This window comes from Tamandua tetradactyla, chromosome 12, assembly GCF_023851605.1.
Source record: "Tamandua tetradactyla isolate mTamTet1 chromosome 12, mTamTet1.pri, whole genome shotgun sequence".
NCBI classification, from domain to species: Eukaryota; Metazoa; Chordata; class Mammalia; order Pilosa; family Myrmecophagidae; genus Tamandua; species Tamandua tetradactyla.
Window position 1 is genome coordinate 15,559,218 of NC_135338.1, and position 10,780 is coordinate 15,569,997.

Genomic DNA, 10,780 nt, shown 5'->3' on the forward strand with positions numbered 1-10,780 from the left:
GCATGAATGGAACCATTGTCAATCTGGAATAAAGGAGACAGTGATGGCTCCTGGGTCTCCACGGTCTGAGAATCTATCCCTGAAACTGACAGGAGAAAAACAGTTGTAGGAGGCAAGGATAAACCATGAGATCTCTGATCAGTTCAGTGACCTCAGGCCTTTTCAGACCAACCCAGACCCTTCTGGAGAAGAAGGTTCATCATGCAAATCTTCCTCCTTCCTCTTCCTGCCCCAGAGGTCAACCTGTCTTGACCCTTGGAGGGATATTTAAAGAAGCAGATGCTGGGACCTCATCTAGATTTCTTCTTTCCCAAAATTAACCCAATTGCTGGAAACATTATCTTCCCTTCCCTCTGAAAGAATCAGTGCTGTCCCTGAAGTTTGCTCAGCTCTTCTGGAAACCGGTAGTTTCTATGACAATGGGATGATCTTAGGTAACAGTACAGTGTCTCATGGTGGTCTTGAGGCCCCAGACGCACCTAGAGTCTGACATACCTGAGCCCTACCCTTTGGGGGTCCCAGTTCACCCTGATCAATTCTCCTGGGCTGAAGCTTATCAGGATATAGTGGGAGAACTCCAGATTCCAGATGGAGTGACTGTTGTTCCAGAAGAGGTGGTTGCATCACAAGTAAAGACAAGAAGGCTCACCTCTCAGATGCAATAGCTCAGCAGCCCCAAGGATGAGGGATGAGGCTGAAAATGGCAACTCTCCCAGAAAGAGAAACTGGTTTCTTCATTTTCTCTTTCAAGTGTCCTGGTACACAGACTCGAACTTGTTCTACTACTCATGTCTTCACAACAGGTCTCAGCAGTCACTTCAAAGCTCTTTTATTTTTCTTTATTGAATCTTATTTTTTCAGGTCACAAAGGGAGGAGGATCATTCAGGGAAGCAGGGTGGGGTTTCTGTCTGAATTTCCCCTGGTCCTGGACCCTGTGTGAGCACTGGAGCTGTCCTCCCATATCTGGCACTAATAGCATCATCATCAGACTAAAAACCCAGAGAGGAACAAACTGCTGCATTTGGTGCTGCCTCTTTTGATCCAGAGAAGTGACCAGAAAACCCACACCCCAACTGCTTGTTTGAGTCTGAATAATAGAAAAGGAAGAACCAGGGAGAGCTCTCTGGCTTCTGCTTATACAAGTATTCACTTTTTCCTGCAATTTTGATGCCACTTCTCAGAATGCAGGTGAGTCTGGTGGGAGTCCCAGGAATGCAGAAAGGGCAGGCAGCGGACTCAACACAGGCTGGGAGATGGAAGCTGCAGACAAACACTCATGAGTAATGAATGGAGGCCAGGTTAAGCTACTGAGATCTGAGCCAGCCCCTGAGGCCTGTCACTACCTCTGCCTTGGGAGAGGAGCAAAGGAGGAGAGGAGTCCAGGCCATGGTGGACACAGCACCTGAGGCCCCAGGTCTAGAGCTGGGCTACCCCAGGCCTTTTTAAAGCTCAATTGTAGACTCATGCAGGAGGAGCTATCATGTAAACATTTTTCCCCCCACTTTTGCGCCCATGTCCTTTCTGAACTGGAGCCTGTGGACACAGGCATCTAAGGGACAAGGATGCTCTGAGGTTGCTCTTTGCAGGGAGCCTACAGGAAAGTAGATGCTGATGGGAACATCTGCAAGGCTGAGGGTAGCAGACTCTTCCAGAGACCACAGGTGTTGATTCCCATCAGGAAGCTCAGGCAGAACCAAATTTAAATTAGTGGGACCCTCACCCACCTGTGAGCTCCTGCTCCAGTGAGGCCTCTGCACAGCCCCACAGTGCCTTCTGCTGGTCACATGGAAAACTTCAGTCTCCACAGCCCTGGATCTTTCTTCCATTTAATATTTTCACTGAATTCCACAGATTTTGACTGAGACATTTGTGTGCCAAGCCCTGAGCTCAGACCCTGTATCACTAAGATCAATTTATTTTCTGTATATTGCAGACTTATGACGGAAATGCCAAAAGGAAATAAATAGTACAGGAAACATGGACAGTGCTAGGAAAGAAGATTATGGTCTTAAGAACTCTCAATATTTGTGATGATTTCTCACAAAGGGTGTCCTTCAGCTGCCCCTTGGTGGATGTGTGGGTGTTCTGTTCTCTAAGAGAGGGAAGGAGGGAGTGGCCATTCTGGAATTAAAAGGATTTGAGGAGTTTCAAATTCAGGAAAAATCCAGGGAGATTCCATGAATGGCAAAGCCTTTGAGGTGATGTTGTGTTTGAGAGATACTGGAGGGAGTCAGAGAACTGAGGATCCATGGGAGAGGGTGCATTTGCTTAAGACATCCTTCCTCAGACCATTGCATGGATGGGTCTGTTTCAGAGCTGTTCATTAAATTTCTGTTTCTGCAACAGCCTAACAATGTTTAATTAATTTTGCTTCAAGATAGGTTTCTATATCCAATGGCATATGTCCCCTTTGTTTTGGATTAATTTTCAAAGTGTTCCAGGATATTTCTGGACTTAGCACTTTACCCACAAATACTTGAAAATTTATAAAATTTCCCTAATAAGCCTCTATTCACATAAAATCTATCAATTATATTAATAAATTAAGTCAGTATAATTTTAATTTTTTCCATATTAAGTCACCATATCCATTGACTTGATTGTCATGGTCAGGTTCATATGTCAACATGGCCAAGTGGTGGTACCTGCTTGTCTGGTTGGGCAGGCACTGGCCTGTCTGTTGGGATGAAGACATTTCATAGAATTAAATCATGATCATCCAAGAGGAGTGTCTTCTGCAATGAGTGATGCTTAATCTAATCACTGGAAGACTTTTAAGGAGGATTCAGAAGAGAAAGGCTCTCTTTCTGCTTTGGCTGGTGAGTCTCTCCTGTGGAGTTCATCCAGACCCTCCATCAGAATCATCAGCTTCACAGCCTGCCCTGTGGATTTTGGACTCTGCATTCCCGCAGTCACATGAGACACTTTTATAAATTTTATATTTGCGAGTGTTACCTGTTGATTCTGTTTCTCTGGAAACCCTAACTAATACAGATGCTCTCAGCTAGTTCATGACAGAATCCACCATTTCCACCCTCAAGCTAAAATTGTCAGTGTTTGTCTGCCACCCCATCACTGCAACTGAATTTTAATTCTTCATTTTTCCCAGAGATGCAGAGATGGAAGATGGCTGGGTCAGGACAGTTTTGGAGAGGGAACCTGCAAACACAGACATCCATGGGTGCTGGGGAAGGTTCCAGGCTAAGCTGCTCAGAGGTTAGAGCTAGTTCTTCCCTAGGTCTCATAGGCCTCTCCCTACCTGTGCAGTGGGAGAGGAGCATGAGGAGTCCAGACCATGATGGACAAAGTCCTGTGAGGCCCGCAGTGGAGCTGGGGTGCCCCAGGCCTGTTTTCTCTCCCACCCTCTGCTAAAGGAAGACCTGTTCATGCAAATTTTCCCCCATCCACTGCCTGCCCATGCCTTCCCTGAGCCCTGATGCTGGAGCTCAGCTCACCCTGTAGACTGAGGAGGATGAAGTTTTAGTTTGTCCCTTGAGAGAGCCTTGAGAGGAAGCAGCTGCTAAAACAACACAAAGGTCCTACTCCCTGCCAGGCCAGAGAGGATGCACATGCTAAGTGCCTGGTGCTGGGGTCCCTGCTATGGGCCTGTGGGGATGGCAGGGTGCCATCCTGTTGGCTGCCTTGGTGTCTCTGAGCCAGGAAGTGGCTCCACCTGCTGAGTGGACTGGAGTCCTCATAGGCTGGGGTCTGGATCCCACAGCCCTCAGGACCACGTGAACACTAGCAGCAAATTCATCTCAGATTCTGGCTATATAGTGACTGTTGGTTTGAGGATTATTTCTTAACTCATTATACAGATTTGATGAAAATCTGAGCGATAATTTCTGAATAGGGAAATTCTTTTTGTAAAAGTGAGAATAAATGCAGTCTAACATCAACAACATAAGGACTATAAATCAACACTCCTTGGTCCTGGGGATTTTGTCCCACTTCCCCATCTGCCTATGTCACCCACCTTGGGAAGCACTGTTTCAGATCTGGCAGTAATAGTTAGACTTATCCTCCAGTTGCAACCCAGAGATGTGCAAATACACTGTTGCTGAATGTGTCTTTGGATCCAGACACTTGACTGGAGACCCCAGGTCTGAGCTACTTATCTGAATAGCAGTGGAGTGCAGAAAGAACTAGGGAGCAGTGCCTGGTTTCTGCAGGTATCACTTTACACTTTTGCCACCAACATTTTTGCCCAGGGTGCAGGCCAATCTGGTAGCTGTTCCCAGAGATGCAGAGATGGAGGGTGACTGAGTCAGCACAGTCTGGGAGAAGGAGTCTGCAAACACAATCATTCATGGTTGCTGGGGAAGGGTCCATGCTAAGCTGTTTTGAGGTCTGGGCTAGTTCTGCCCTAGGTCTCACAGGCATGTCCCTACCTGTGCAGAGGGAGAGGAGCACAAAGAGGAGAAGAGTTCAGGCCATAGTGGACACAGTACTGTGGGGTCCACAGTGGAGCTGGGCTGACCCAGGCCTCCTTTTCTCTCCCACCCTTTGCCAGACAAGGGGCTGTTCATGCAAATTTGCCCCATCCATTTGCCTGCCCAGGCTCTCCCTGAGCCCTGTTGCTGAAGCTCACTTCTCCCTGTGGACTGAGGAGATGATGGTTTACATTACCCTGAGAGGAAGCAGCTGCTAAAACAGCACAAAGGCCCTTCTCTCTGCCAGGCCAGAGAGGATACATGTGCTAAGTCCCAATCAGTGAACACAGGGCCCAGCCCCAAGTCAAGGGCCCTGTGCTGGTTTGAAAGGACTTGCACACCCTAGAAAAGCCATGATTTAATCCTAAAAAATCTTGTGGGAGCAATAATTTCTCTTAATCCCTATTCAGCACTATAGTTTGGAAGCTTGATTGGGTTATGTCCATGGAGATGTGACTCAATCAATGTGGGCATTAAATTTGATTGGATGGAGATGTGAATCACTCATTTGGGTGGGTCTGGATTAGTTTACTGGAATCCTGTAAAAGAAGAAACATTTTGTAGAATGGCTGGAGAGGAAGCCATGAGATTCTGAGACAGCAGAGAACACTGCAGCACCACGAAACGGAGAGTCCACTAGCCAGACACTTTTGGAGATGAAGAAGGAAAACATCTCCCAGGGAGCTGGAGAGGAAAATAGCAAATGATGCCATGTTAGCCACGTGTCCTTCCAGCTGAGAGAGAAACCATGACTATTTACCACGTGCCTTCTCACTTGAGAGAGAAACCTTAAACTTCATTGGCCTTCTTGAATCAAGGTATCTTTCCCTGGATGCCTTAGATTGGGTATTTCTATAGACATTTTAATTTAGACACTTTGACATCCTAAAAACTGTTAACTAGCAACTTATTAAATTCCCCTTTTTCAAAGCTGTCCAGTTTCTGGTATATTGCATTATGGCAGCTAGCAAACTAGGACAGATTTTGGTACCAGGAGTAGGGTGCTGATGCAGTTTGCAAATACCAAACATGCTGGAATGGCTTTTTAAATGGATAAAGGGAAGATTTTGGAGGAGTTGTGAGGAGCTTGACAGAGATGGCCTAGAAAACCTTGAAGAGACTATTGTTAGAAATGTGGACTCTAAAGATACATCTGACCAGGCTCTACATAAAAATAAGGTGTGTATTACTGCAGACTGGAAGGAAGATAGTCCTTGTTTTAAAATGGTAGACATTCTGGCAAAATTGACTGGTAACTTTGGCTGGAAGTCTGATTTTAAAAGCTATGAACTCAGATATTTAAAAGAAGAGATCTCCAAATTGAATGTGGAAAGTGTAGCCTAGTTTCTCCTCACAGCTTATAGTGAAATGCAACAGGAAAAAGAAAAGCAGAGAACTGAACTCTTGAATATTAAGAAACAAGAAATTGATGTTCTAGAAAGCTCTGGACTTCCAGAAATGGAGACCCCAAAGAATAGTGCTTCTTGTGAGGATTTGGCCAAATGTAAATCCAGTAAGCCATTTCAGAGAAAGCCAGGATTAAACATGGAGTTATCCAGGAAGGATTTGTGGAAACTCCTTATGTCTGATGGGCATAATCCCAGGCTGCTTCATAGAAAGCCAACAAGAGTGCTGTGGGGCCTGTATAAACAGAGCCACTGCCAGTCTGGACTGTGGGGCTCAAAGAAGAGACACATTGGAGGAAAAATAACTTCAGAGGCAATGCCATGGAGGCTAAAGTGTGAAGTCAAAAAGCCTCAGGCCAGGAGAGTGGACCCACCCAAGGCATGTGGAGAGGGTGAATTTGCCCCAAAGGCAGAGGATGAGCCTTCCATCTCATTGCAGTGGAAGAGACATGCCACCCCAGGCCTTGGAGAGGGTGAAGCATATTCCTTGGGGGTTGAGAAAGCCTGGCTGCCACCACATGGTGGGGTTGAGTGTGTGCCCCAGAGATAGCAGAGAGCTTAGGTGCAGCCCTTATGCTTGGAGAGAGTGGCACTGAGAAAATGGTACTCTCCCCAATGTCCCCCAAGGTTGTGTTCAGAGAGAGGCAGTTCTCTTAGTAGGCCTTTGGAAAGGGTGGGACTGATGCTTTCTAAAGCCCTGAAGATAAGTGACTCTCAGACTTTAATGTCCAATGGACTTTGCCCTGCAGGTTTTTGAAACTGTATGGGTCTGGTGACCCCTGTGTTCTTTCCTCCAAATGGAAATGGGTATATGTATCCTACGACTGTCCCTCCTTTTTATGTTAGCAGTAAATAACCTGTTTGAGTCTTACATGTCCAGAGCCTGAGGAGAATTTTGCCTTAGAACAGACCATGCATGTAACTGACTTTGTACTGGTTTTAACCTTGTATTGTATTTATAGTGTTGCTGCAATGGTTTAAGTTTTCTGATATTGTGATAGACTTAATGTATTTTGTATAAGGAAAAAAAACATGTTTTGTAGGGTCCAGAGGGTGGAATGTGCTGGTTTGAAAGGATTTATGTACCCTAGAAAAGCCATGATTTAATCCTAAGCAGTCTTGTGGGAGCAAGCATTTCTCTTAACCTGTTTTGAGCACTATAGGTTGGAAATGTGATTTGGTTAACTCCATGGAGATGTGATTCAATAAATGTGGGTATCAAACTTGATTGGATGGAGATGTGAATCCACCCATTTGAGTGGGTCTTTATTAGTTTACTGGAATCCTATAAAAGAATAAACACTTTTGAGAATGGCTAGAGAGAAAGTCATGAGATTCTGACACAGCAGAGACCACTGCAGTACCATGAAGCAGAGAGCCCACCAGCCAGCAACTTTTGGAGATGAAGTAGGAAAACATCTCCAAGGGAGCTGGAGAGGAAAATAATAGATGGCACCTTGTTCATCATGTGCCCTTCCCACTAAGAGAGAAACTAACTGTGTTCACCATGTGCCTTCTCACTTGAGAGAGAGAAACCCTAAATTTCATTGGCCTTCTTGAATCAAGATATCTTTCCCTGGATGCCTTAGGTTGGACATTTCTGTAGGCTTGTTTTTATTGGGACATTTCCACAGCCTAAAAACTGTTAACTAACAACTTATTAAATTCCCTTTTTTCAAAGCCATCCAGTTTCTGGTATATTGCATTAAGGCAGCTAGCAAACTAGGACAGGCCCCTTGAAGTGAATGGCCCCTACGTGCCCCAATGTAGAAAACATAGCATGGTCCCACAGCACTCCCTCCTGGTCATGGGGAGGACATCCCCACTGCTGAAAGAACTGAGAGTCTTGTTGCTTATTCCCCCCTGAATTCAATGTTTACTGAGTTTGGCCCTCAACTTAATTCTTTCAACATGCAGAATAATTGCTTAGATGTTCTTGAAAATTTCTTAGCATCATAACTGTTTCTGAATTAGATGCCTATATATGTCCAGTTTACTGTTGACATTTTGTCTTAGACACTGACCCTGATATCAAAGCTGTACCCTTCTTGATCCTGAGTTATTCAAGGCTTAGGATGCTCTAGGTGGGGGATCTGTAGCTGAGGGGCTGTCATGACAAACCTGACTACAGGAAGCTTCTGTAAGGAAAAGATAAATTAATAGAGTCTGTTCTGTTCAACCAGTGTTGCTATTGCATGTCCTTGGTAAGAAGCAGTTGAAATGTGCACTCTAGCTGGGAGGACTGGCTATCTTCCCAGAAGGAGGTGCACTTTGATAAAGATATCTAGGTCCCAGGAAGCTCCTCTTGGTCACTATCCAGTTCTCAGAGGACAAAATTGGGCCCAGTTATGTAGGTTAATTGGAATTCAGCCACTATTGTGTAAAGATATCATAAAAACTACATGCAAGCAATTAGAAGAGTAGGAAAAGGAAGAAGATAAAGAAAGGAGAATCTTATGAGAAAGAGAGAGCATCTCATCATAATCTTATCTGGGGAAAGAATGCTTTGCTGTGGATTTTTACTAAGGAAACTCTGAATGCTGCCTTCAAGATTGCTGTGGATTTTTACTAATGGGTCTTGGGATGCTGCTTCCAGGACTTTCCAGCACTCCTCTTCAGGTGTTGTTGCCATCTTATCTGGTGACGTAAGTATGCCTTATTTTTTAACGCTCTTTTAATTACTTTCTTTTAATTCCTAATAAAATCTATCTTTGAGTCACTGAGGTCTGTGTTGTCTGCAAATCCAAACCTATAAATTAAATGGCCACAAATTTCACATTGCCTTTTGTGTGATAATATTGGCGCTGTGAGCAGGAGTCACATTTCAGCACAACTTCATAGTGGTGAAGATCAATAAGACAAGCTTTAGAAAATCTGTGCAGAAAATACAGACTGTGCACTTCTGATTATTGCAATGATTTAGTAGAACCACTCTTGATAGATTTGAAGTTGCCAGTTTAATTTTTTATCCTTTTTGTATTCAGAATGTTGTTTCATATTTGAATGTTTTATAAGACATTTGGGAATTTGTAAGTCAGTACTCCTCCTCAAAGTTTATTTGAGATCAGTGGGGATCAAAAACTCTCAAAATCAAAAAGTGCTGTCAACTTTACTTTTTGCTGTGCACTCATTGTTACAGACACTAGTGACAAGACTGTTCAGGAGTTGGAGAGGTATTTAGCCATATCTGACTCACAAGCTCCCAGCCTCCATTGAAGTAGCACTAAGAGATTGATAGTGGACCTTAAGCCTTGGACACTGATTAAGAGACAATGTCATTTTTGAAAAAGTCCTCCAGGCTCAAGGCAAAGAACTAAGAAATCCCAGGATGGGGTGATTTACCTTTCTCCTTGCTTGCAAAGGAATGGGTAAAATGCATGGGATCATGTGAAAATTAGGGGGATAGACTTAAACAGGGAGAGCCTATTTAAGTTATTCTGTGTCTAGAAAGCATTTCGCTAAAAAAAAGGGGAAAAATGGCTGGAGCGTGTAGAAGACAATGGGTTTTATTAACAGCATATATAATGATATATAGAAACATGTGTGAACAGAGAGATCAAACAACCTCTGAGAAAAATGAATCATGAAAAGGAATTGACAGAATTACAGAGAAAGCTATCTATGCTGCAGAATCAAAATTTTATTTTGGAAATCCAGTTTGTAATTATCAGTCAGTAGTTGAGAAGGCTGCAGTCGATATGGCCCAATATAAATATAAAAAAAGATGAGGTAGAATAAACAAATGGAAAATACATTTGGTACTAGCCACTGCTTCTGCTGATTGGGATCCTGATAAGTGGGATTGTGATTTATGGGTTGATAAACAGATGATGATGAGGATAATGATGAAAAGATCAGAATATTTTAGATGTGACGGTTTGTCAGAAAGAAAAGAATACATATCCTCCAGAAATAGGAGCTTGCCCAAAACAAAGGCAAAAAGAAGAGAAACAGAGTAATCAGGATACTATCAAAACCACTATAGAACAAGAAATAACTGACATTCCTAGCCATTTTACTCAAAAAACTGTTCAGCTATTAATTGTCTGAATGGTCAGAATTGCTGATGCTGGGGCTGGAAGAGTGGTGCTGGACTATGTCAAATGCATGAAATTTGCAGGAGTTAGCACTAATCCCTTTATACAGACAGCTGTCTGAGACTTTAGTCAGCAGGCAGGAGAACATTCTAACTTACTGGCATTGGCTGCATGGGTCTAATAAACAATACCCTACTGACACTATGCAGCTGTGAAGTGATTGACCCTCATGCACTTTGCAACATGCCATATAGAGATTGAGAGAGGAGGTTATGAAGTCAGCAATTATGTTAGTAAAAGGTGACACAGACCATCTCCTTCCTGTCAATGCTTCACAAAGAAATGCTATCATTAAGACAGCACCTCCAGCATCTAAACACTTGATAATGACTTTATTATCAGGAGAAAGAGGCAATCCACTTAACAGAGTCTTCCATAAAATGGCAGAGCTGGGAGACATGGGAAACTGTAATACAGGAGAAGGAGAGATCAAGAGATATAATGGGAGTTGGTTACCCAATACCAGTAACAGGATTTCCCACAGAGACATGTTCTAAGCCCTGCTAGAAGCTGGGATCAACCAAGAAAGTATTAACTGCTTGCCAAATAATGAGATAATGATAATGTAGGGAGAAAAATGTAAACCAAGTTATAATTATAAAGTGAATATCTAATAATACTCCTACTCCTGGCCAGGCAGAAGACCTTCATCCAGCTCCCTTGGCACATCTGTACTCTAATTTAATCCCTTTCTTTCAGACAAAGGGATTAGGCCAAACCTCATTATCTATGAACCCAAATTTGTGGATTCCCTTTGGTTTTATATCTTATATCTTTGAATTGGGTAAACCATTTAATATTGAGTAGCTCCTTGCTTGCAAGTTTTGCCTTCACAGTTTTTCA